Source organism: Cannabis sativa, chromosome 4 (genome assembly GCF_029168945.1).
Source record: "Cannabis sativa cultivar Pink pepper isolate KNU-18-1 chromosome 4, ASM2916894v1, whole genome shotgun sequence".
Classification (NCBI taxonomy): Eukaryota; Viridiplantae; Streptophyta; class Magnoliopsida; order Rosales; family Cannabaceae; genus Cannabis; species Cannabis sativa.
The window spans coordinates 60,456,927-60,482,905 of NC_083604.1; the positions used below are offsets into that span (position 1 = coordinate 60,456,927).

The 25,979-nt window shown below is 38.3% G+C and overlaps 1 non-coding gene and 1 pseudogene across 1 annotated transcript; one reads left to right on the top strand and one right to left on the bottom strand.

Annotated features, from left to right (window-relative positions):
* The first annotated feature begins 18,983 nt into the window (after window positions 1–18,983).
* Window positions 18,984–24,315, top strand: LOC133037029 (uncharacterized; annotated as a pseudogene).
* Window positions 19,431–19,537, bottom strand: LOC115715385 (small nucleolar RNA R71). The gene has a single exon (XR_004011259.1). It is a non-coding gene; the product is annotated as a small nucleolar RNA R71 (small nucleolar RNA).
* Window positions 24,316–25,979: the final 1,664 nt, after the last annotated feature.

Here is a 25,979-nt window from a genome sequence, read left to right on the forward strand (position 1 = left end):
GGCGTAGACCTACGTGTTTCTCTCACACGTCTAATCACAATAAGGCCTTAGAATAGTTCATCTCGGTTCTGGTTACCGAGTCCAACTTGATTATTCCTTGACGCATAACCCTTAATCTCAATATGTAACACATAATTATTGGTGTCACTGCAATATATGTCTATTTGCTATAGACCTGCATGTTACGCTCACATGCCTATTTATGTCTACGTGGCGTAGACCTACGTGTTGCTCTCACATGTCTATATACAATAAGGCCTCAGTAGGGTTTACCTCGGTTCTGGTTACCGAGCCTAACCTGGTTATGCCTTGCTCGCATAACCCTATTCATGTATATACATAATCCATGTATTACGTTCTTTCGGTGGTTTATCCTGGTGATATATACCAGGACTAACCCAGTTATGTCTTATACACATAATTCTTAACATACATGCGTGTATTCAATATTTACTACAACATATATAATCTTAGGGTAATAACCCTAACTTGCATATATAATAAATTTCTATATACTCAGATAACATTTACTAAGAGTGTCAACCCTAACTCATGCTTTCATTGGATTCATAATATTCTAGGGTAATAACCCTAGACCGCAATAAAATTAAACTCAAAGTACTAGCTTACCGAGTCTAGTTTAATTATGCCTTAAGCGCATAATTCATAATCTCAATATATACACATATCTAACATGGCATAGTATTTAAACAATATAAATCACTAGGGTAATAACCCTAGGCTGTTAAACCGCTCATATTACGGTAATAACCTTAATCCCGGTTATAATTACTCACATATATCATATTCAACATAAGCGCCACTGCGCATACTCTATGTGCAAACTACTATCTTACCTGTTGTCCTGCCATAACAGAGATTCCAAACCTCTGGGTGCTCCCGATCAAGTGCCGGTATTCCTAGTCACACAACCCGGGATTTCACAAATAGGGTTAATCCCTAATTTCACTTTCACAAAATATAAACATGGCATTCAAAACACAGATAATCAAATAGAGCTCGGAACGAGCTTTCCAACGATATAAAGAACGTCCCAAACGAGTCTCGAGTCAAAAGTTATGGCCAAAACAAAATTGGGAAAAACTGAATTTCTCACAGCCAAACCCAGTCGCGACGGCCAAAAATCCCGTTGTGACGACTGGGTTCAGAACACCTAAAAACTCCATTTTTAAGGCCTAAACATGTCAATTTTTCCATAAATTCGAACCTCAATCATACCATACCCAAAATTAACTTCTTACAAATAAAAATCACCACAATAGAGAGCTAACAACAACAACAACAATTCTCAAAATTCAAATTGTTCAAAAAACCCAAAATCATGCTTAACACACAACTCTTCAAGCTCAAAGACTTGAGCTTTAAATCCTTCAACCTCATAATTGTCAAGCAGCATATCACCTTAAAAACACATGAACCCAAGCTAGCAAAACACTCCAAAAATCTCACCTAAGCTCAATCAAAATCTATACCAACATATAATCAAAGATTCATGTAAAAACATGCATAAATCATAAGGAGAATACTAACATGCAACCTAAGCTCATCAACAACCTTTTTCATGCTCTTAACCATAAAATCCAGCAAGAGAAATTCAATTAAAATCTGAAATACCTACCTCAAGACTTAACCAAGCACAACCCCCCACAATCTAGCTCCAAGAATTAGCTCCAAATCACACCAATTCACCAAACAAAATTTTGAAACCAAAGGATGGTTTGAGAGAGAGAGAGAGAGAGAGAGAGAGAGAGAGAGAGAGAGAGAGAGAGAGAGAGAGAGAGAGAGAGAGAGAGAGAGAGAGAGAGAGAGAGAGAGAGAGAGAGAGAGAGAGTCCAAGGGAGAAGAAACTAGAAATTGAATCCCTTTTTGCCAAAATTACTTCTTTTATTAAATATAAAGTAAGGGTCAAAATGACCATTTTCCCCTAGGGCTAAAAATCAAGCTCACATATACACAAGGGCAATTTAGTCAATCTCATCACAAATATTCTCAAATTAATTTCAGATTAATCACATATAAATAAAATGCCAATAAATTATCCCAAAATTGTATTTCGGCCCCGAACCCGGTTCGACCCGAAACACCCGGTTGTGACTAATACCGCGCCAACTTGTCAGAACACACCTGAAAAAGACAGCACATGCACACTATATAATAATATAGTCTCATAAGCACGTAAATATATTAATTTCAACATTTTACCCTTCTCGGGTCATAATTACGAAAATGCCCCTGACTCACCAACGGGGTCTTAACATGTCATAAATCATATTAATTCACATATACTGAATTATATAATAATACAATTCCTCAATTATTCATAATTATCTAATTAGGGTTTTGCTAATCCATTTCTTAATTCTAGGGTATTACAATTACCCCCTCCTTATAGAAATTTCGTCCCGAAATTTACCCGAACAACCCCACATATTTTTACTGCATATTTGTCTTGAGTTCCCAGGTTGCCTCTTCTACTTTACTGTTCCTCCACAATACTTTCACCAGTGCCACTGTCTTGCTTCTCAAGACTTTCTCTCTTCTATCGAGGATCTGCACTGGTTATGCCTCGTATGACAAGTTTGGTTGGAGTTCCAATGCTTCATAACTCAGAATATGGGACAAGTCTGAGACATACTTTTGAAGCATTAAAGCATGGAACACATCATGCACAGCTGCCAGTGCTAGGGGCATAGCCAACCTGTACGCTACTTGCCCTATCCTCTCAAGGATTTCAAAAGGTCCAATGAACCTCGGGCTAAGTTTTCCTTTCTTACCAAAGCGTTTAATGCCTTTCATCAGTGATGTTCGGAGAAACACCTTGTCCCCGATTTGAAAATCAATATCCCGACGCTTTGGATCAGTATAACTTTTCTGTCTACTTTGAGCCGCGAGCATTCGCGCTCTAATCTTGTCAACTGCCTCACTCTTTCTCTGAACAGCCTCGAGACCCAAGAACTTTCTTTCACCCACTTCATCCCAGTGAATAGGTGATCAGCATTTCCTTCCATATAAAAGCTCATAAGGGGCCATCCTGATTATTTCCTGATAGCTGTTGTTATAAGAGAACTCGATCAGGGGAAGGTACTTTACCCATGATCCTTCAAAGTCAAGCACACATGCCCGTAGCATGGATTCTAAAATCTGAATAGTCCTCTCGGATTGCCCATCCGTCTGAAGATGAAATGCAGTGCTGAACTTTAACTGAGTACCCATAGATCAATGAAGACATTCCTAGAATCTTGATGTAAACTTCAGATATCTATCCGAAACAATGGACTTTGGGACACCATGAAGATGAACAATGTCTCTGACATATAACTCAGCGTACTGGTCAATGGAGAAACTCGTCCGAACAGGTAAGAAGTGGGCTGACTTTGTAAACCTGTCCACTATGACCCACACATAGTCAAATTGTCCCGTGGTTCTAGACAAACCTACCACGAAGTCCATAGCAATATCTTCCCATTTCCACTCTGTTATGTTCAGTGGCTGCAGTAACCCTGCAGGTTTTCTGATGTTCAGCCTTTACTTGCTGACAGGTAAGACATCTTGCAACATACTCAGCAATATTATTCTTCATGCCTGGCCACAAGATCATGGCCTTTAGGTCTTGATACATTTTCGTTGACCCTGGATGGACTGAATAAGGAGTTGTACGAGACTCATCCATTATCTCTCTTTTGATACCATCATCCATAGGCACACAAACACAATTTCTGAATCGCAACATTCCTGTTTCATCCACTGAAAAATCACTAGTCTTTCCAGCCGAAACCCTATCTCGGGTTTTTACCAATTTTGGATCTTGCATTTTCACTTCTTTAATTCGCTCTAAAAGAGTAGATTGCAGAGTAATATTAGCTAACGCCCTACAACCAACTCAATCATAGCTCAGGTCATCTCATTTACTAGTTGCTGGGAGATTTGTTTCACCGTATTTATCTGACTCTCTCCCTTTCTGCTCAAGGCATCAGCAACCACGTTGGCTTTACCAGGGTGATAAAGGATCTCACAATCACAATCCTTCACCAACTCTAGCCAGCGTCTTTGTCTCATATTTAGATCTCTCTGGGTAAAGAAGTATTTTAGACTCTTGTGATCAGTGTATATCTCACATTTCTCGCCATATAGGTAATGCCGCCAAATTTTAGCGCAAAAACAACTGTTGTGAGTTATAAATCGTGAGTAGGGTACCTCTGCTCATACTCCTTTAACTGCCGAGAAGCATAGGCTATTACCTTTCCAGCTTGCATAAGCACACAGCAGAGACCTTGTCTCGAGGCATCACAGTAAACCACAAACGTTTCCTTATCTAAAGGAAGAGTTAGTATTGGAGCGGTAATCAAGCGCTGCTTTAACTCTAGGAAACTTTTCTCACACCAATTAGTGCAAACAAACTTCAAGTTCTTCCGAGTCAGTTTCATTAAGGGTACAACATTCTTTGAAAAAAAAAACCTCAACGAACCGGTCATAATACCCAGCTAATGCCAGAAAGCTCCTAACTTCAGTAACTTATTTTGGTGTTGGCCAGTCCCGAACAGCCTCAATTTTGGCTAGATCCACCATGATCCCATCTTTATCTACTATGTGCCCCAAGAAAGAGACACAAGATAACCAGAATTCACCAAGATGTCATCGACAAACACGATCACACATCTGTTCAGGTAATCCTGGAACATCCGATTCATATAATCCAAATCAGATATAATATGCAACCTTGGCTCGTCATTCACCCTAATGGAAATCTTGCATTTTTAATATTCCAGATATGATCTGAAAGAGGATCCTTGACCTTGACGACCACCTCAATTTCCCTGAAGCTTTTTAATACTCCCTGATGCTCCGGAAGCCTCAGCCTTCCATTTGTGATCAGGGTTGCCACTGTTGGTCCCCTTACTGACATTACCACTAGCAGGAGGATTTGATGCCGTGACGACATCCTTTGCAGTTTGCTCTTTTGCTACATGTTGCTCAGCCTCCTCATAATTCAAGGCTAGCTCTACCACTTTCTTATACAAAGTGTCATGTGATGTGGTAATCTTAAAGTCCCGACTGATTGTAGCATTAAATCCTCTCACATATTTCTGTTTCCTGGTGAAATCTGTGGGCACCAGATCACCAGCAAACTTAGATAGCCGATCCAACTCCAGGATGTATTCGGCCACTGACATCTTTCCCTGAGTAAGCTTCACAAAGTCTTCCATGTGTGAAGTTCTCACAGCGATGTAGTAAAACTTTTCCTCAAACAAACTTTTAAATTCTTCCCAGGTCATTACACTGACATCCCGAGTTTGGCCCACGATATCCCACCAGACGCGGGCATGATCTGGTAACATGAAGGCTGCACAGTTCACTCTTTCAGTTCCTGTCACTCCCATATTATCCAGGATACGGGTAATAGTGCTCATCCACTGTTCGGCCTTAATTATATCAATACCTCCCATAAAAGTCGGAGGTTGCAGCTTCACGAACCGCTCAAATACCGAGTCCCTATGCGGCATAACAAACCCCTGGTTACCCACCACTGGCATAGGTGCTGGTGGTAACACTTGATCAACAGAGGCAGCCGGTGCCGGTTGCCTTAATCGTCGCAACTCTTCTTCTTGACGAAGTATGACACTTCGCATTTCTTGAAACATCTGATGCCAGTCAGCAGGAGGATTAGCATTACAAACCCCCGCATTATCCCCCGAATTCTGCGGAGGTGGAGGCGGTGCTGGTGGATTGGTTTGGGCAGCCCCAGGCTCTACTTGCTCGCCCTGTGGTCTAGATGATTGCGGAGGGTCCATTACTAGTACCCATGTAATCAACAACCCCAGCGAGTTAAGCACCAATACCACACTTGCGCACTTATTGCCTTAAACCCTAACTCAACTATTTACCCCATATAAAAAACGCTTAATCATATAACATTTAAAGCATGGCATCACATAACACATAAATACTCTAGATGCTTGCATACTGCCTAAAATGGAAAGCAGTAAACAGATGATCACACAAACAGTAAAGTATTTACTCTCAATACTTACTGCACCATGAGTCAAGCTTGTCTCTGATGATGAATGTACATGTTCGGCCGGTCTACAGGAATTTTAAAACCTTGGCACTCTGATACAAAATTGTAACGCCCTAAATAATTAGGCACGCTACCCAAGATACTTATGAAACCCTAATCCCCTAAACGGGATTACTAATGAGATTAGCGCGGAATTTAAACTTTACGATAAACGGAATGAAAATAAAACTTGTAATAATTTAAACTTTACAACAGTTGGGATCCCAAAAAAATATTTACAAATTTTATTACAAGTCTCTTTCAGTTAGCCGGCCTAAGCAACAAAATAGAGTTTCAAAAATTAAACACTAGTAGACCCTTAACCCGCTTGGTCTGATATGGCCCGGACATGTACATTCTTCGTCCAGCCCCTGCACTCATGGCTGATCAACGACAGTCTTACGCTTTCCTGCACAGTTGAGCACCCGTGAGCCAAGCCCAGCAAGACAGTATAAATGTTAACAAATATAATATGCTCATCATGCTATTTAAACAGTAATGCCATTCATATATGTCTGTGTGTTACAGACCTGCATGTCACACTCACATGCCTATTTATGTCTACGTGGCATAGGCCTATGTGTTGCGCTCACACATCTATTTATATCTACCTGGCATAGACCTACGCATTTCTCTCACACGTCTAATCACAATAAGGCCTTAGAATAGTTCATCTCGGTTCTGGTTACTGAGTCCAACTTGATTATGCCTTGACGCATAACCCTTAATCTCAATGTGTAACACATAATTATTGGTGCCACTACAATATTTGTCTATTTGCTATAGACCTGCATGTTACGCTCACATGCCTATTTATGTCTACGTGGCGTAGACCTACATGTTGCTCTCACATGTCTATATACAATAAGGCCTCAGTAGGGTTTACCTCGGTTTTTGTTACCGAGCCTAACCTGGTTATGCCTTGCTTGCATAACCCTATTCATGTATATACGTAATCCATGTATTACGTTCTTTCGGTGGTTTATCCTGGTTATATATACAAGGTGTAACCCAGTTATGTCTTATACACACAATTCTTAACATACATGCGTGTATTCAATATTTATTACAACATATATAATCTTAGGGTAATAACCCTAACTTGCATACTATGTAATCACTCTTATAATACATTTCTATATAGTCAGATAACATTTACTAAGAGTGTCAACCCTAACTCATGCTTTCACTGGATTCATAATATTCTAGGGTAATAACCCTAGACCGCATTAAAATTAAACTCAAGGTACTAGCTTACCAAGTCTAGTTTAATTATGCCTTAAGCGCATAATTCATAATCTAAATATATACACATATCCGACATGGCATAGTATTTACACAATATAAATCACTAGGGTAATAACCCTAGGCTATTAAACCGGTCATATTAGGGTAATAACCCTAATCCCGGTTACAATTACTCACATATATCATATTCAACATAAGCGCCACTGCGCATACTCTACGTGCAAACTACTGTCTTACCTGTTGTCCTGCAATAATAGAGATTCCAAACCCCTGGGTGATCCTGATCAACTGCCGGTAATCCTAGTCACACAACCTAGGATTTTACAAATACGGTTAATCCCTAATTTCACTTTCACAAAATATAAACATGGCATTCAAAACACAGATAATCAAATAGATCTCGGAACGAGCTTTCCAATGATATAAAGAACGTCCCAAACGGAGTCCCGAGTCAAAAGTTATGGCCAAAACAAAATTGGAAAAAATAGAATTTCTCACTACCAAACCCAGTCGCGACGGCCAAAAATCCCGTCGCGACGACTAGGTTCAAAACACCCAAAAACTCCATTTGAAGGCCTAAACATGCCAATTTTTCCATAAATTTGAACCTCAATCATACCATACCCAAAATTAACTTCTTACAGATAAAAATCATCACAATAGAGAGCTAACAACAACAACAACAATTCTCAAAATTCAAATTGTTCAAAAAACCCAAAATCATGCTTAACACACAACTCCTCAAGCTCAAAGACTTGAGCTTTAAATCCTTCAACCTCATAATTTTCAAGCAGCATATCACCTTAAAAACACATGAACCCAAGCTAGCAAAACACTCCAAAAATCTCATCTAAGCTCAATCAAAATCCATACCAACATATAATCAAAGATTCATGTAAAAACATGCTTAAATCATAAGGAGAATACTAACATGCAACCTAAGCTCATCAACAACCTTTTTCATGCTCTTAACCATAAAATCCAGCAAGAGAAATTCAATTAAAATCTGAAATAACTACCTCAAGACTTAAGCAAGCACAACCCCCCACAATCTAGCTCCAAGAATTAGCTCAAAATCACACCAATTCACCAAACCAAATTTTGAAACCAAAGGAGGGTTTGAGAGAGAAAGAGAGAGAGTTAAAGTCCAAGGGAGAAGAAACCAGAAATTGAATCCCTTTTTGCCAAAATTACTTCTTTTATTAAATATAAAATAAGGGTCAAAATTACCATTTTTCCCCTAGGGCTAAAAATCAAGCTCACATATACACAAGGGAAATTTAGTCAATCTCATCAAAAATATTCTCAAATTAATTTCAGATTAATCACATATAAATAAAATGCCAATAAATCATCCCAAAATTGTATCTCAGCCCCGAACTCGGGCCGAAAAGACACCATAGGCACACTATATAATAATATAGTCCCATAAGCTCGTAAATATATTAATTTAAATATTTTACCCTTTTCGGGTCATAATTACGAAAATGCCCCTGACTCAACAACGGGGTCTTAACATGTCATAAATAATATTAATTCACATATAATGAATTATATAATAATATAATTCCTCAATTATTCATAATTATCTAATTAGGGTTTTGCTAATCCATTTCTTAATTCTAGGGTATTACAAGAGAACTTCATGGTGAGATGATAGATGGACGTCACGATCTTCATCTCCTTTAGGATAGGTCGACCAATCACAGTATTATATGCCGAGTATTAGTCAATTACTGCGAAGTCAGCCGTCGACTTACCTACTACGGGCGCGGTTCCCAAAGAGATTGGGAGTTTGATCATCCCCTTTAATGTGATGACATCTCTAGTAAAACCGTATATACTTGATGCCACAGGTCCCAGATCCTTCTCATGCAACCCAATTTGTTTGAAGGCCTGAAAATTCAAGAGATTCACAGAACTTCCATTGTCTACGAGTATGCGGTGGGCATTATCTCCTCCAATGTTTGCGATGATGACCAGCGCGTCAGAATGCGGGTGGTGGACCCATCTCGCATCACTTTCCATGAATGTGATATCGTCACACTCCCTTTTTAACAGCTTCTCCGGCCGTTCTCTCAAGTTGTTCACATTGGTGAGCGGCTTATCTTTGGCTTCTCTCGCATATCGCTCCTGCGACTTCCTGGAATCTCTTGCGATATGGGGTCCGCCAATAGTAGTCAGGATATTGCGAGGAGTCCTCGAACCACTCGCATTTTGATTTTCTTCTTTGTCATCCGCTCGGGGATGACTTTACTCATTTTTCTTGTGTTTGCTGAATTTTCCTCTCCTGATTAGTTCTTCAATCTCGTCCTGCAAAATCCAACACTCCAGAGTAGTGTGACCAATATCTTTATGGTACTTTATCGCGGTTTCCCCTGATTGGGGGAGGCTTTTTGAAGACCCCGTTCTTTTCTTCAATGGCGTAGATATGGTCCTGAGGGACTGCCAACTCTGTATAGTTTACAAAGCGCGGACCACCTTTCCTTTTTCGGGGAGGATTCCTTCTTTGGAGGGGACTTGGCTAATTTCAGACTTTGCTGTCTCTGTGGACTGCGTCTTCTCGGGCTCCTTCCTCTGGAATTCTTCCCTCTAGGACTGCGAGATCGTGACCGCGACACTGGTGACTTATGTTTATCTTTGCCCTTCTCTAGCTCAGCCAGAGAATTCTCAATCCTCCTATGTGGCTCCGCCATGGCAAAGAACTCGACCAACGATTCAGGTCTTCGAGCTTGCAGTTCCTTCCAGAAATCAGTTCTTGGTAGGACACCTATTATCAACATACATACTAGCGAAGACTCGGGAGCCTTCTCTACTTTTGTTTGAAATAGTCCTGTAAAGACTCACCAGGTTCTTGTGTGATATTAGCCAGAGTGGTATAGGGTGGCCTATATGTCATCGTGGCTTGGAAATGCGTGAGGAATAGGTCGACAAAGGTCTCCCATGTCGAGATAGATGGCTCGGGCAATTGGATGAACCAATCATGGGCATTTTCTTCCAACGTTGCCGCAAGAATGCGACATTTTGCGAGTTGAGGTATCTGATCCACTTCCATAATAGTATTAAAATTTTCTAAATAGTCAATGGGATTACAGGTACCTTTGTATTTTAGGGATTCGGATAACCAGAATCCCTTGGGGAGTCGAGCTTGTCGCACTTTTGCAGTGAAAGGAGAGGTCCCATGCAGCTTGTATATGGGCTTTCTCTGCTGCTCGAGCATTTTTAAGGCCTGCAGAAGCATACCTTGATCGATATTCCCAGCTAGGGGAGTATTGACTTGTGTTGCTGCAGGCGTTATCACTACTGCGGCGATGTTTGCTGGGATATTAACCCCAGTCGTCGCAGCTGGTGCGCTAGGCGGATTGATACGATTATTTACACCCTGATCGTCCATTCCGGGATCACGGGGCTCTTTGACATCACGAGGTGTCTAGGAGCGCACCTTGAAGACAACGTTAAGGTGATCGCGTAGATCGCCCCTGTGAACCTGATATCGTCCTCCTTGCGGTGTTTCCACCGAACCCGATCTAGTGTACCTGCTGGGTGTGCGACCATGCGAGGATGAGGAGGCAGATTCAATGTCGTTGTCTCGCGACTGAGGTCTGCTGCGAGGATTGAGTCATTCAAGGTCTTCCTCAGTCTGTGCCTCCGGATTGAGGTGTTCCCTCGATGTTGGTTGGTTCAAATCGAGTCCCTCCGGGTTGGCCCTCTGTTCCCTGTGAGTACGGTTATTACGGCGTCTAGAATTAGTTACCTGATGGTTTTCCGTGCGAGTAGCGGGTACTCGAGGAGGACATCGAGTCCTGTTTTGTCCATCCACCTCGGCCTGCAGAGCGTGTAGCTGGTCTTGGATTGCAGTGTATTGATCGGTGGTTAGTTGGATAATACCTTCGGACACCACCGCTGGAGTACAAGGTGGAAAATGTCCCGTTGTGGCTGCCGGTGTAGACGTTTCCCCGGCGCGAGGGCCAGTAGTTTCAGGGAATAGGTTGAGAGGTCTTACATTACCCCGACCTATTCCGCCGTTGATGACATCTACGGGAGGCACTCTGCTTCCTAACAGTGGAACGTTCATCATTCTGATATTGATGGATTCGTTGCTAAGACCCCCGTTTTCTTGGTTTCCAGCCATTATGATTCTCTCTCTAAATTAGCAAGAAAGTATTTCTCGTTTCCCACAGACGGCGCCAAATGTTGTTGAAGGAATTTCACAACACCAAAAATAAATAATAACAACAACAATAATAATAATAATAATATGATGAACAAGTGCGAGTATTCAACCTAGAACGGCGAGTACTCGAACTGGGTACACAAATATTTAACAAAAACTAGAATATACAAAGAACACGAAGGAGTATAGTGGTTCAGTCAGATCACGGTCTGCTTAGTCCACTGTTGCAAAGATTTTGTAGGTCTCCCATTTCACGGCAGATCACTCCTTTATATACAAAGCAAGCGTCTAATAATTTACACAAGGACTGCATTGATTGTCAATCCATTTGCACATTGATATACAATAATTAAGCTAAAATAACGTAAACGTTAATAAATAAAGAACAGTTTCTATTCACTAAATACAGCAACGTATCCGACTATTAAGGTACGAGTTCGCTGTTCATATTCTTGCATAAGCTTGTGGACTTAGAATACACCTAACATTTTAGTTGAGTCTAAGATGTCTGCGTTCTTGTATAGTCGCATTTACGGACATCGTATAACGAGCTGATAGAACCAAGACGTGTGAGTCTATATTAGTTTATCGAGGCTGTTGGGTCATCGAGACCAACTCGCGCTATAGAGAATCGATCTCTATGGTTTTGTAGGAGGATCGAGAGGATATTCACATATATCTTGGTTTATGCGAGTTAAATCTGTTCCTTGGTCCTATATAATGCGAGTCACACGAATGCGACTAGGCTTTGTCATATTTGCATCATCTCGCTTGAGTTTAGCTCAGGCGAGGTTTAAACTCGAGGAGTCTCTCATTGACATCTCAGCTTTCCTTGGGGAAATTGAGTACACGTGTCCTTCAAACAGGAGTCTGGTCTCGAGTTTCTAGGTGAGAAAAATCTCACTATAACAGTTAAATTCCTCTCCTTTGGGCCTTGTGTGAGAGTTAGGGGGCCAATAGCAGTGGGTACGACATACTGGACCCAGCCGTCCCTCACATGAACCACCCCAATTGTGAAGGCCAATTTGCCTTATTTAAATAAATAGGTTAATTATATTAGTCTAACCTAATTAAAATTGAATTAGCAACATAATTAACTTTTAAAATATATGAAATTTATTTTTTCATTGAATATTTTAAAGTTAATTGTAGAAAAACATTTAGTTAATGAGATATATTCTAGATAGTAATTTCTAGTGACTAGTTATATTTTCTAATATTTAATTAGAAAATATTTTAAGTTGAAAATTAATTATTTATTTTAATTAATTTTGGACCAACTTACATTAAGAATATTTTTCCTAGTATTAAATTAGAATTAATGATTACGTTTTTTTATACTTGATTATTTAATTCCTGTATTTAATACATTTAATTAAATTAAAAATTAAATATTTAAGTTGATTTCAATATTCTTGATACTTAAATATTATTATTTTCAGAATATTTAATTAAATAAAAAATTATTTTAAGTTGGAAATTTGAATTTCAAAACAACTTAAATTTGAATAATTTTCAAAATATATTTTATTAATCATTTTTTTATATATAATTCGAAATTGCATTTTTAATTTAAATACAGAGAATTTTGAGTTTTTAAAAAATAGATAAAACTTGAAAATTAATTAATTTTTAATTAATTTTGGACCAACTTATATTAATAATTTTTTCATTTAATGATTAATTAAAATAAATGAACTAAAATATATTATTATTAAAAAATGAATTAATTAGTCAATGAAAGTCCAAATAGTTATTGTCTGTTTGCTTAAAGTATTTTTCTAGTGATATTTAATTAAATAGAAAATTAATATTTAAGTTGATTTTCATCATGATACTTAAAAAATTTGATTTTTTTTCTTAACATTTAATTAAATAGGAAGATTATATTTGTATTGAAAATTAATATTAATTAATTTTGGACCAACATAAATTAGAATAATTTTTCAGGATTTATTTTATTTTATTTTAAAGCATTTTTTTTTTCAAAAATTGTATTTATTTTTTAAAATACATTAGTTTTCAAAATGCAATCTATATTTATAGAAAATTAAATTTGAGTTGTAAGTTAATTTAAATTAATTTTGATACAACTTAAATTGAATAATTTTCTAAATATTTATTAAAAATTATTACTAAGATGGAAAATAATTCATTTTATTCTTCATATCCATCTAAGTATAATTTTATAAATATTAAATTAAAATTTATATTTAGAATTTTTATTCTAAATTGGTAATTTTATTTAAATAAATATATTTTAAAATAAATTGATTAAAATAAACATCAAAGAAAATACAACTCCTTAAAATAATGAGCTTTTAGTTATAAAGATATTCGATCTCCATTGTTGGTCTTACAATAGTTAATGTTTTCAATATAACCTCGAGACGGTAGACTTCGTCTCCCTTATAGATGGTTATTCGTTGAAAGCATTTAACACCGTAAGATCTGATATGATAAGTATATTGTAAGTTTTTCGTCTGTATTAGACTCTCCCCTACGGTGACTACTTAGAGATAAATTTACGAAGTATGAAACAATGGTGGAAGCTCATAAAATAAGATAACCTTAACTCTCGCCTACCGGAACAACGTTGGATTCTTATTTTGATCGAATAAAAGGTTGCTAGAATGATTTCCATTTTAGATGAGCTGACAACTCTATTCAATGAATGATACTTTGACTCTCACCTACCGGGACACTGTATCAGTTTGTTGGAAACCTTAGAAATTATTTAAGATGTGCCTATTTTGTATTTTCACATGTTTTTGTTATTTTCTAAATGCTTGATAATTTCTGAATTGTGTTTGAATTTATATTGAACGATGTTGTTTTCTGTTATTAATTGTAGTTTAATTTCGAATCTTCATTGTTGGTCTAACTAAGCTTGTTATTTTGAATGGGGCAAATCCTAATGAATTGTCATCCATTAGACAAACATAACAATGTTAGATCTCGATAGATAAATATTTGTAAATGCAACATCTAGATGTTCATCAATTAATGACACCTTAGACAAGTATTTACAATATGAAACAAGAAGATTGTACAAATAAGAATAACTCTCTCGCATACCGGGACATCGTTGGATTCTTATTTTAAATCGAAATTACCCTTTACTTATTCCTCTTAGCTTATTCATTTCGAATTAGCTTAAATAATATATCACTGGATGAATGGTTTATAAATCATATAATGTCATTCTATTTTCTCTTAAGAAATTGATTGACGCATGTGATTATATTCTCGACATTCTATCCCGAAATGATATAAATCCTCAATCTTAGAAATCTCCTACTTATATATGCTTTGATGAGAACACTAAGGCTAAAGATACAAGTAAAGTTCCAGTTGGCCCGGTGACAAGGGCGCAAGCCAAGAAATTAAAAGAAGAACTCAACAACTTAGTCAACAGAATTTTAAAATAAGAGGAGACCGCAGTCAACACTGAAGGAGAGCAAAAATTTGTGTTTCTCATCAAAGTGGACTCAATTTAGACCCAAGTTGAGCTTATCACGTTTTCCAAGGCAATAGGCAGCTTTCCTTTTTTAATTTTGTTTCCTTTATTTTGTCTTTGTTTTATTTGGAAAGTTGTCTTTCTTTTAGTTTCATTTTTCTTGGTTGTAAGTTGGCTATATAAAGCCTTGTAAACATTTTTAAAAATCAGAATATTTTGAATTAAAATTTTGAGAGGTTTTCTTCTTGAGTTCTTGAGAGAACTATTCGAACTTATCAAGGAGTATTCCTTGTGACGTTCAACCTGACTTATCAAACGGATTTCCATCACCGTTTGTGGCGTCTTCCTTCATACCAAGGTCATGCTTAACTAAGCATTGGGTCGCGGTTCCACATCCAAATTTCGAGAATTCTTAGAGTTTGCCATATTTGGTGTCGGGTTTCATCACAACTGTTGGTGTGATTCGTATCATGCTTACTTTAGGCAAATAATAATTAGAGTTAGGTTAGTAGTGGTAATCCAAGCTAGAAGAATACTCATATACATTTGGAATAAATTTAAGTCTTTGACTTTAAATTTTAGACTCCAAATAGAAATTTTAATATTCCTGTTTCTAGAATAGAATACAGTTCAACTTTTACAAGTTATAAATATCCATCTTCTATGAATGGATTCACACTGTATGTTAAAAGTATGGAATATTGTTAGGCTAAAATTAGTCTAAGTTTCGGGTCATATTTTCGGTTAGTTTTTACTCTTTGTTTCTAGTTTTAGGGCTATTTTACGCTTGATTTTTTTGTTTTAAGTCCTTGGGTGTTTAAAGAAAGTATGTACAAGAATTGAGGACGCGTGGTGAAAGAATCAAGAAGAAAAACCAAATATTTTGTCACTGCCTGTTCCAGTCGCGACGGGGAACATGCCTGTCGCGACGGGAACTGGCAGAAAGTTTTTCAAGAATTCGCTGCTTAACCTCGTCGCGACGGGGACCCAGAGACGGGATTTTCGGGCAGTTTTGTAATTTCACGAATTTTAAAGATGAGACTTGGTTTAAATAGAGAGAGCTCGTGAAAATTAGGGTGCATTCAGATTTGGAGCCTTAGAAACAAAGGAGGAGGTTAGAAGAGCAGCTTGTGGCGACCCAGATCAATTGCGTCAACTAGTTCTTTCTCTTCTCTTTAATTTTTCTATGCTATTTTCTGTTTCAATATTAATTATTGGTTTGATTATGGATGTTTTGAACTGAACTCCTATTTAGGGAGAATGATGAATGTTGTTTTAAGTTTTTCCTAGTTAATGAATAATTGCCATTCCTCCATCTTGATTGTGAACACTATGTTGGGTTTTATGCCCTAAATAAAACTCATTTCAATATAAATCAGATTTACTTATTAATATAGATCAGAAATAACATTTAATGTTGCATGGTTCACATGATTTATTTCATGATTATATGTACATAATGTATAAATTCATCTGAAACCCTTTTCACATACTTGATCCTGTTTATTGTGTTGTCAACACATTGGAAAGTAAACATGACTATGTGAATAAAGTTTCCTAGATTTATCAGACATAGGGTTTTACTGATATGATAATCTACAACAGAGTTTACTTGCATTTGGAGAAGTGCTATGTTCTTTCCAGAGCATTGGTTAAAGTAAAGCTCAGGTTGGATGCATGGAGTATGCATCGGAAGGGACCGATATTGAACTTTGACTTAGATTTATTAAACTTACCGTAATATCTATTCAAGTCAATATCGCCTAGTTGATCCTAGATCAAATGTTCTTAATCCTGTTATGATTAGGCTCAATCTTGAAAGGCTATTCGTGTTCTTTGATTTGTTAGCTAAGCCTACTTTTAGGTCAGGGTGATACGTACATTTTGGGAACACGGTAGTGCAATTGAGTGGGAGCGCTAACATAAACATGGAATCTATAGCTTCTATCTGGCGAATAGTAAGTAAAGGATGATCTCCTTCGAGCTTGACCAAACGAACATAAATGGTGGAGTACTCATTTCACATAAGCTGAAATATCATTTATACGGGGTCAAGTGTTTTAAGGAATAAATACATTGTAGGGTGTAACGGTAATTTAATCCCTTTACAGTGTAGATCATTCATATAGAGGATCAGTGATCAAATTAGGATTATAACAATGGATAACTAATGATGTGTCTATATGGTGGAACATATAGAGCATTCTATATAACTGAGAGTGCAATTCTAAGTTCTATGCGTGGATTCAACGAAGAATTAATAAGTGAATTTTAGTAATAAATTCTTGATCTACTTATTGGAAGCTCGATTATATAGACCCATGGTCCCCGCACTAGTTGAGATAATATTGCTTGTAAGACTCATGTAATTGGTTTTGATTAATCAATTATAATTCTCAAATTAGACTGTCTATTTGTGAATTTTTCACTAAGTAAGGGCGAAATTGTAAAGAAAAAGTTTATAGGGGCATATTTGTTAATTATTATACTTTGTATGGTTCAATTAATAAATATGATAAATGACAATATTATTTAATAATTATTTATAGTTATTAAATAGTTAGAATTGGCATTTAAATGGTTGAATTAGAAAATTGGCGTTTTTGAGAAAATCAGATGCAGGAAAGGTAAAACTGCAAAATTGCAAAAAGTGAGGCCCAAATCCACTAGTATAGGGCCGGCCACTTTTGTAGGAAATTTAAACTGATATTTTCATTATTTTAATGCCAAATAATTCAAACCTAACCCTAGTGGAATGCTATAAATAGATAGTGAAGGCTTTAGGAAATTTACACTTAAATTTTCTACTTTTTCATTCAGAAAAAACTGAGCCTTCTCTCTCCCTATCTTTGGCCGACCCTTCTCTTTCTCCTTCCCTCTTCAATTTTGAAAATCTTAGTGTGAGAGTAGTCCCCACACACAGCAAGTGATACCTCAATCATAGTGAGGAAGATCGTGAAGAAAGATCATTCAGCAAAAGGAGTTTCAGCATCAAAGATTCGGAGAAAGAGATCCAGGTTCAGATATTGATAATGCTCTGCTACAGAAAGGAATCAAGGGCTAGATATCTGAACGGAAGGCGTCATATTATTTTGCTGCACCCAATGTAAGGTTTCCTAAACTTTATATGTGTTTATTTCATCGTTTTAGAAAGTTCATATTTATGGTGTTAATCAACATACTTGTGAGTAGATCTAAGATCCTGGTAAAATAAATTTCCAACACACTATTATTTGTGTTTAATTTCCATGTGCAAGATTGATCACCTTTTACATGTTTTATGATCTCAATTCGAAATCTGAGAAGTGAGAATTGAGAATGCTAAAATTGAATAGTCTAGGTTTTGATGTGAAACGAGAGTATTTACATAGCCTTTGTGACAAATATATTATTGATTAATGCTAATTTCATGTTAGTTTAATTAAGAGATTAATTAAAGAGCATGTGATTTAGAACCTAAAAGATCTGAAAAAGAGTTAGGTTCATTTATAATCTGTCATTTACTTCAATAGGCATTAACGATTGGTAAACTGACAACAGGATTCTTCTCCCTATTTTCTTATCTTGATTAATCTTCCTTTGTTATTTTTAATTTTCTGAATTGTCTTACTTAATTCATAAAAAGTATTATTTTACCAGATAGAATCATAAGTATAATTTAGTAGTAATTAGTCCAATTCCCTGTGGTTCGACCTCACCTGTGTGAGTTTACTACTTGATTGCGTATACTTGCGTAGTGGTTGTAATTTTTGTAATAATTTTTTGGCGCTGTTGCCGGGGAATTGTATAAAGATTAATATTACACAAAATTATACTAACTTCTACTTTGGTTTATTTTTCTTGCTAATTACTAATATATTTCTTACAATATTTTCTTTATCTATTTCAAGAATCCTAAGTGTATGCGCCGTCAAGGACAAGCAGTCATATTACCAGTTGATCCTGAAATCGAGAAAACTTGTAGGAGAAACAGAAAGAACAAGAGGCAAGAAAGAGTTTCAGCAACTGCTGAAACATCAGAAATCATGGCTGAAAACGCTAATAATGCTAATAATGGAGGCAACAACGGTAATGATGGAGGTGCCGTTGAAGATCAAGCTAATGGTCGTAGCTTGAGAGATTATATTCTCCCTACTCTCACAGGGGCTCAGTCATGTATTAGGCCACCGGCAGTGGAGGCTAACAACTTTGAAATCAAGCCTGCCATACTCTAAATGGTGCAGTCTTCAGTCCAGTTTGGTGGACTCCCTTCTGAAGATCCCAATCTGCATCTATCAAACTTCATAGAGTTGTGCCAGACTTTCAAAGTAAATCGGGTTAGTGATGATGCCATCTGATTGAGACTGTTTCCTTTCTCACTCAGAGAAAGAGCCAAAAGTTGGTTAATTTCCTTGCCACCCAACTCCATTGCCACATGGAATGACTTGGCTACAAAATTCCTGTCCAAGTTCTTTCCTCCAGCAAAGTCAGCCAAGTTGAGAGGAGAAATCAACAACTTCTGTCAGCAAGAAAATGAATCTCTCCATGAGTCTTGGGAGAGGTTTAAAGATCTCATCAGAAAGTGCCCTCATCATGGTATTGAGAAGTGGATGCTGGTTCACAACTTCTACAACAGGTTAGTTGGTAACACAAGAACACTTATAGATGCTGCAGCTGGTGGAGCATTTATGAGAAAAAGTGCGAATGAGGCTTATGAGCTGTTGGAGGAGATGGCCCTAAACAATCAGCAGTGGCAAACTGAAAGAACTCAAACTAAGAAGGTCGCTGGTGTGTTGGAGGTCGATGCCATTACAAAGCTGACAGCTCAGGTTGAGGCCCTAACAAAGCTGATCGCAGGGCAAGCTAAACAAGCCCAAGTTGTTTGTGAGATATGTGGAGGCAACCATCACTTTTCTGAGTGTCAGGCAGATGTGGATGATTTGCCAATGGATGAAGCAAAAGCCATTGGAAATTATTCGCAGAACAACAACAACAACAATTATGGGTTCAACCAAGGAGGTAACCGAAGGAACAGTGGGTTCTATCAGCAAAGAAATCAGAACCAGACACAGAACCAATAGTACACTCAGCAACAAAGCTCTAGTGGAAATTCTAGTTTGCAGACAGATTTATTGCTACAATTCATGACTGAAACTAGATCTTCCATTAAAGATTTGGAGACTCAAATGGGGTAGCTAGCAACCCAGGTAGCAACCCGTCCTCAGGGAAACTTGCCTAGCACAACTGAAGTTAATCCAAAAGAAAAATGCAAGGCAATTACCCTGAGGAGTGGTAAGAAATATGATGGGCCCAAGAAGATGCAACCAGTGGATGAAGAGATTATAGATAAAGCGGCACCAACTCCAACATCAACAGAAGAGAAGACTACTGATAGTCCTGCACCACCACAACAGTCTCCACCAATCAGTATTGATCATCATGTGAAGATCCCTTATCCTCAGAGACTCTGTAAGACCAATCTAGACAAGCAGTTCACAAAATTTCTAGAGGTCTTTAAAAGATTACACACCAACATTCCTTTTGCTGAAGCTTAAGAGCAGATGCCGAGTTACGTGAAGTTCATGAAGGAGATCTTGTCCACAAAGAGAAAAATGGAGGACTTTGAAACAGTGGCATTAACTGAGGAGTGTAGCGCCATTCTGCAAAAGAAACTCCCTTCCAAACTCAGAGATCCAGGGAGCTTCACTATTCCTTGTACCATTGGGAGAATTGAAGGAATAAATGCGCTATGTGACTTGGGAGCCAGCATTAACTTGCCTCTGTCTGTTTTTAAAAGACTGCAGTTGGGAGAAGCAAAGCCAACCACAGTAACTCTACAACTGGCAGATCGATCACTAGCTCATCCTAGGGGACTTATTGAAGATGTGTTAGTCAAGGTTGATAAGTTCATCTTTCCAGCTGATTTTATTGTTCTGGATATGGAAGAAGATAACAACGTCCCAATCATTCTTGGGAGACCATTCTTGGAAACTGGCCAAGCTTTGACGATGTTCAGAAAGGTGAATTAAAGCTGCGTGTCCAAGGAGAAGAAGTGGTTTTTAATGTGTTAAAGGCGATGATTTACCCAAAGGCAAGTGATAATTGTTACTTTGTTGATCTGATTGATACAATTGCGAGTGAGAAAAAGTTGGTAGAAGATCCTCTAGAACTGAGTTTAAATGAAGATGATCTGACAGAGCAAGAGGGAAAAGAAGTAATGGGTTATGTGAAATGACTTGACTCTCATGGGCCATTGAACAGAAGGTATTATGAGGAGCTGGGAGTAGTGCCAAAAGAGCTTATGCCATCTACTGAAAAACCTCCAGAGCTTGAGTTGAAGGTGCTTCCTAGTCACTTGCGGTATGAGTTCTTGGGAGAAGATAAAAAGCTGCCAGTTATTGTGTCAACTTCTCTTTCTAATGTGGAAACTGAGAGATTTCTGAGAGTACTTCGGGTGCACAACAAGGCCATTGCTTGGACACTGAGTGATGTCAAGGGAATCAGTCCCTCGACTGTGATGCACCGAATTTTGATGGAAGAAAACGTTAAGCCAACAATTGATGCACAACGCAGACTCAATCCACCGATGAAGGAAGTTGTCAAAAAGGAAGTGGTCAAGTGGTTGGATGCTGGAGTGGCCTATCCCATCTCAGATAGTAAATGGGTTAGTCCGGTGCAAGTAGTTCCAAAGAAAAGGGGGGTGACCGTGATCAATAATGAAAAAAATGAGTTGATTCCCACAAGAACAGTCACTGGCTGGAGGATCTGCATCGATTATAGAAAACTCAACAAAGCAACCCGCAAAGATCATTTTCCCTTGCCCTTCATTCATCAGATGCTTTACAGATTGGCGGGGCAAGAGTATTATTGTTTTCTTGATGGCTACTCTGGATACCACCAAATAGCCATAGCACCGGAGGATCAGGAAAAAACGACCTTCACATGTCCTTATGGTACTTTTGCTTTTAGAAGATTGCCATTCAGATTATGCAATGCTCCTGCTACTTTTCAAAGGTGTATGATGGCTATCTTTTCGGATTTAATTGAATCTTGCATTGAGATCTTTATGGATGACTTCTAGGTCTTTGGTTCTTCATTTGATCATTGCCTAGAGAATCTGGAGAAGGTGCTAATTAGATGCGAAAAGTCAAATTTGGTTCTAAACTCGGAGAAGTGCCACTTTATGGTGAAAGAAGGGATAGTTAAGCAGGGATTGAAGTGGACAAGGCTAAAGTGTCAACAATAGAGAATTTGCCATCCCTAGTTTCTGTGAAAGGAGTAAGGAGTTTCTTGGGTCATGCCGGTTTCTATCGACGATTTATTAAGAACTTTTCAAAGATTTTTAAACCATGGTCCAGTTTACTTGTTAATGGTGTACCCTTCGAGTTTGGAGATGAATGTTTAAAGGCATTTCAAGTTCTTAAAGAGAAATTGATTTCAGCACCAATAGTTACTTCACCAAATTGGGAGTTGCCCTTCGAATTGATGTGTGATGCAAGTGACTATGCAATTGGAGCGGTCTTGGGTCAAAGGGTTGATAGGGTGTTTCACACAATCTACTATGCTAGTAGAACCCTGAATGATGCTCAACTGAATTATGCCACAACGGAGAAAGAGATGCTGACAATTGTCTTTGCATGTGATGAGTTCCGCCCCTATCTGATTGGGAATAAGGTTGTAGTCTACACAGATCATTCTGCAATTAAATACCTTATGACCAAGAAGGATGCTAAGCCAAGATTGATTCGATGGGTACTTCTACTCCGGGAGTTTGACATAGAGATAAAGGACAAGAAGGGCACTAAAAATCTGGTAGCAGATCATCTGTCAAGACTAGAGTTGGAAGAGAGCTAGAATACAAAAGAAGTACAGATAAATGAGAAATTTCCTGATGAACAACTCTTTAGTGTGAGGGAAAACTTGATGGTACCTTGGTATGCTGATTATGTCAACTTCTTGGCTGCCAGTATAACTCCTCCTGAGCTATCTCATCAACAACTAAAGAAGTTCTTTTCTGAGGTGAAACATTATTATTGGGAAGAGCCAATCCTCTACAAGCACTGCGCTGATCAGTTAGAAGATGCGTGCCTGAAGAGGAGATGTACTCTATTCTCAATCTCTGCCATGCTTTACCATGTGGGGGACATTTCAGTGGGACAAGAACTGCTGCTAAGGTGTTGCAGAGCGGATTCTTTTGGCCAACACTTTTTAAAGATGATAGTACTTTTGTGAAGGCATGTGATCGTTGTCAACGTACAGGTAATATTTCAAGGAGGAATGAAATGCCTTTAACAAGAATTTTTGAAGTGGAATTGTTTGATGTGTGGGGGATAGACTTCATGGGTCCGTTTCCTTCATCTTTTAGCAATCTGTACATTTTATTGGCTGTGGATTATGTGTCAAAATGGGTTTAGGCTGTAGCAACACCACAAAATGACGGTAAAACAGTTCTTCGCTTCCTTCAAAAGAACATATTCACTAGGTTTGGTACTCTCCGAGCAATCATAAGCGATGAAGGGAGTCACTTTTGCAACAAACAGTTTAAAGCACTCCTTTCAAGATATGGTGTCCGTCACAGAACTGCTCTACCGTATCATCCCCAAAGTAATGGCCAAGCTGAAATTTCTAACCGGTAAATAAAGATGATTCTGGAGAAAACAGTGCAGAGATCAAGAAAAGACTGGTCAAGAACGTTAGATGTTGCATTGTGGGCATATAGAACAGCCTTCAAGACACCGATCGGGATGTCACCATATCGGTTGGTGTTTGGAAAAGCTTGTCATCTACCGGTGGAATTAGAGCACAAGGCCTATTGGGCTATGAAGACTCTCAACATGGATTTGAAGGCTGTAGGAGAGAAAAGATTACTGCAATTGGATGAATTGGAGGAGTTTCGGAATGAAGCTTATGAGAATGCCAAGATTTACAAGGAGAGAACGAAAAAGTGGCATGATCGAAGCTTAGTCAAGAAGGAGTTTTAACCTGGGCAGCAAGTTTTACTTTTTAATTCAAGGTTGAAATTGTTTCCTGGTAAGCTAAAGTCAAGGTGGTCAGGGCCATTTACAGTGGTTAAAGTGTTTCCTTATGGAGCGGTGGAACTGAAAGGTGAAAGCCCCGAGACTTTCAAAGTCAATGGGCAGCGGTTAAAGCTCTACTTGGGAGGTCAATTTGACCAAGCCAAGTCCGCCATGATTCTGGCACCACTATGAAGAAATCGGTCAACGTCTAGCTGAACGACGATAAAGACAGCGCTATTAGGAGGCAACCCAATCTTTCATTTGATTCTACTTTATTTTTTCTTTAGAATTTTTAGAAGACATTTACAAGTGTTTTGTAGCATTTTAATTTGTTTCATTGCATTTGTTAGTTTTAAAGTAAAACCGTGAAAATCGTGAAAAAAAACATGCAGAAGAAGGCCACTGCTACAGTAGTCGCGACGGGCGTAGTGTCTCATCGCGATTGGGCCTTCTACGAAAAAAAAGGGGCAAGCTTCAGTAGTCGCGACTGGGGCATTTCCCGTCGCGACTGGGAAAGTAACGAACAAAAATTAAAATTTTCTGCCAATTCCCGTCGCGACGGGGCACCTTGCCCGTCGCGACGGGACCCCCTTTTCAGCCCAATAAATTTCCCAAATCGCATACAACCTCATTTAACCTAAAAATCAAATCCCACCCGACCCCCTTCCTTTTCTCAGCCCCCACACCCTCATTCCACCATTAATCATCAAATTTCTTCAAAATCTCTTCAAATCTTCCATCTATATCACCAAAAATACAAATTTTTCTCATAAATCTTCCTTTTCCTTCAAAAAATCACACCACAAATTACCCTTTTTCACCCAAATCCGAAATTACCACTATTCATCATCTTCAACCTTGAGTTTTCCATGGATATGCAACAATGGTGGTGGATGAACGACATTCTCGCTTACGTACTAGAACAGGGCAATCGGGTGCTTCATCGTCGAAACCACCAACACCAGCGTCAAAGTCCAATTTTGAAAAAGATAGATTTGTTAGTTTGAAAGCGCAAGAAAGATACTTTGAATTGCAAAAGAGAGCTTTCATTATGGATGGAGGTATCGAATATGATGGCAATCCCACCCCGAATAGCCCATTATTCGAAACTATGAGGCAACAAATTCAGACCCGCCAATGGGAGAAGTTCGTGAATGTTCCAGAGAGGATTAATCAAACTTTGGCTCTTGAATTTCTAGCAAATTTTCCTGAGGAGGAAAACGCAAGGGTGAGAGTCCGCAAAACAAATGTGCTTCTAAACATTGACGCCATCCATAGACGGTTTGGTTTAGAAATGGTGAATAACGCATATTACAAAAGGTTTCTGAAATTAATGATTGACCCTGTGGACTTGGCGGAGACAGTTGGGGGGTTGAGATTGCATGAAGTGGATGGGGAACCTCAAATGCTTTGTTGCTGTGAATTGATTCAAGTTGCTCGCGCTTGGATGTTTTTTGTAAGTGCTAGGCTTATGCCTAGTAAGCATTTATCGGATTTTCCATTGGATAGACTCAAGGTTATTTATGCAATAATGAAGGGGATTACTGTGCCAGTTGGGGGAATAATTCTGCAAAGCTTCGATAACATGGTCGCAGGATCTACACATGCGGGAATTGGCCTCGCAAGGTTGATAACAGAGTTGTGTATTGCCAATGGTGTGCCACAATATCCTTATGATAATCAAGTACAACCACAACGGAATATTGATTGGACAATGGTGCGTAACCTTAAGCCCCCTCATCCATATGGTCAACCGCCTCCTCCTCGTTGTAATCAGCAGCAAGAAGCTCATGTCCCCGAGGAAGAGGACAATCCAAATGAAGAAATGCCTCAAGCGGTTCCCACTCCCACTCCTCTTGATGCGGGGATGCAACATATCCATGCTCAACTCAACTACATTATCCAGCAAAATAATCATATCTAGAGTTACATGGTGCAAAGAAGTGAATTTGATGAAAATCAAGTGAGGCAGTTCAATCATTTAATTGATTCGTGGAGTCTTGGGGTCGAGGACCCGAATTACTT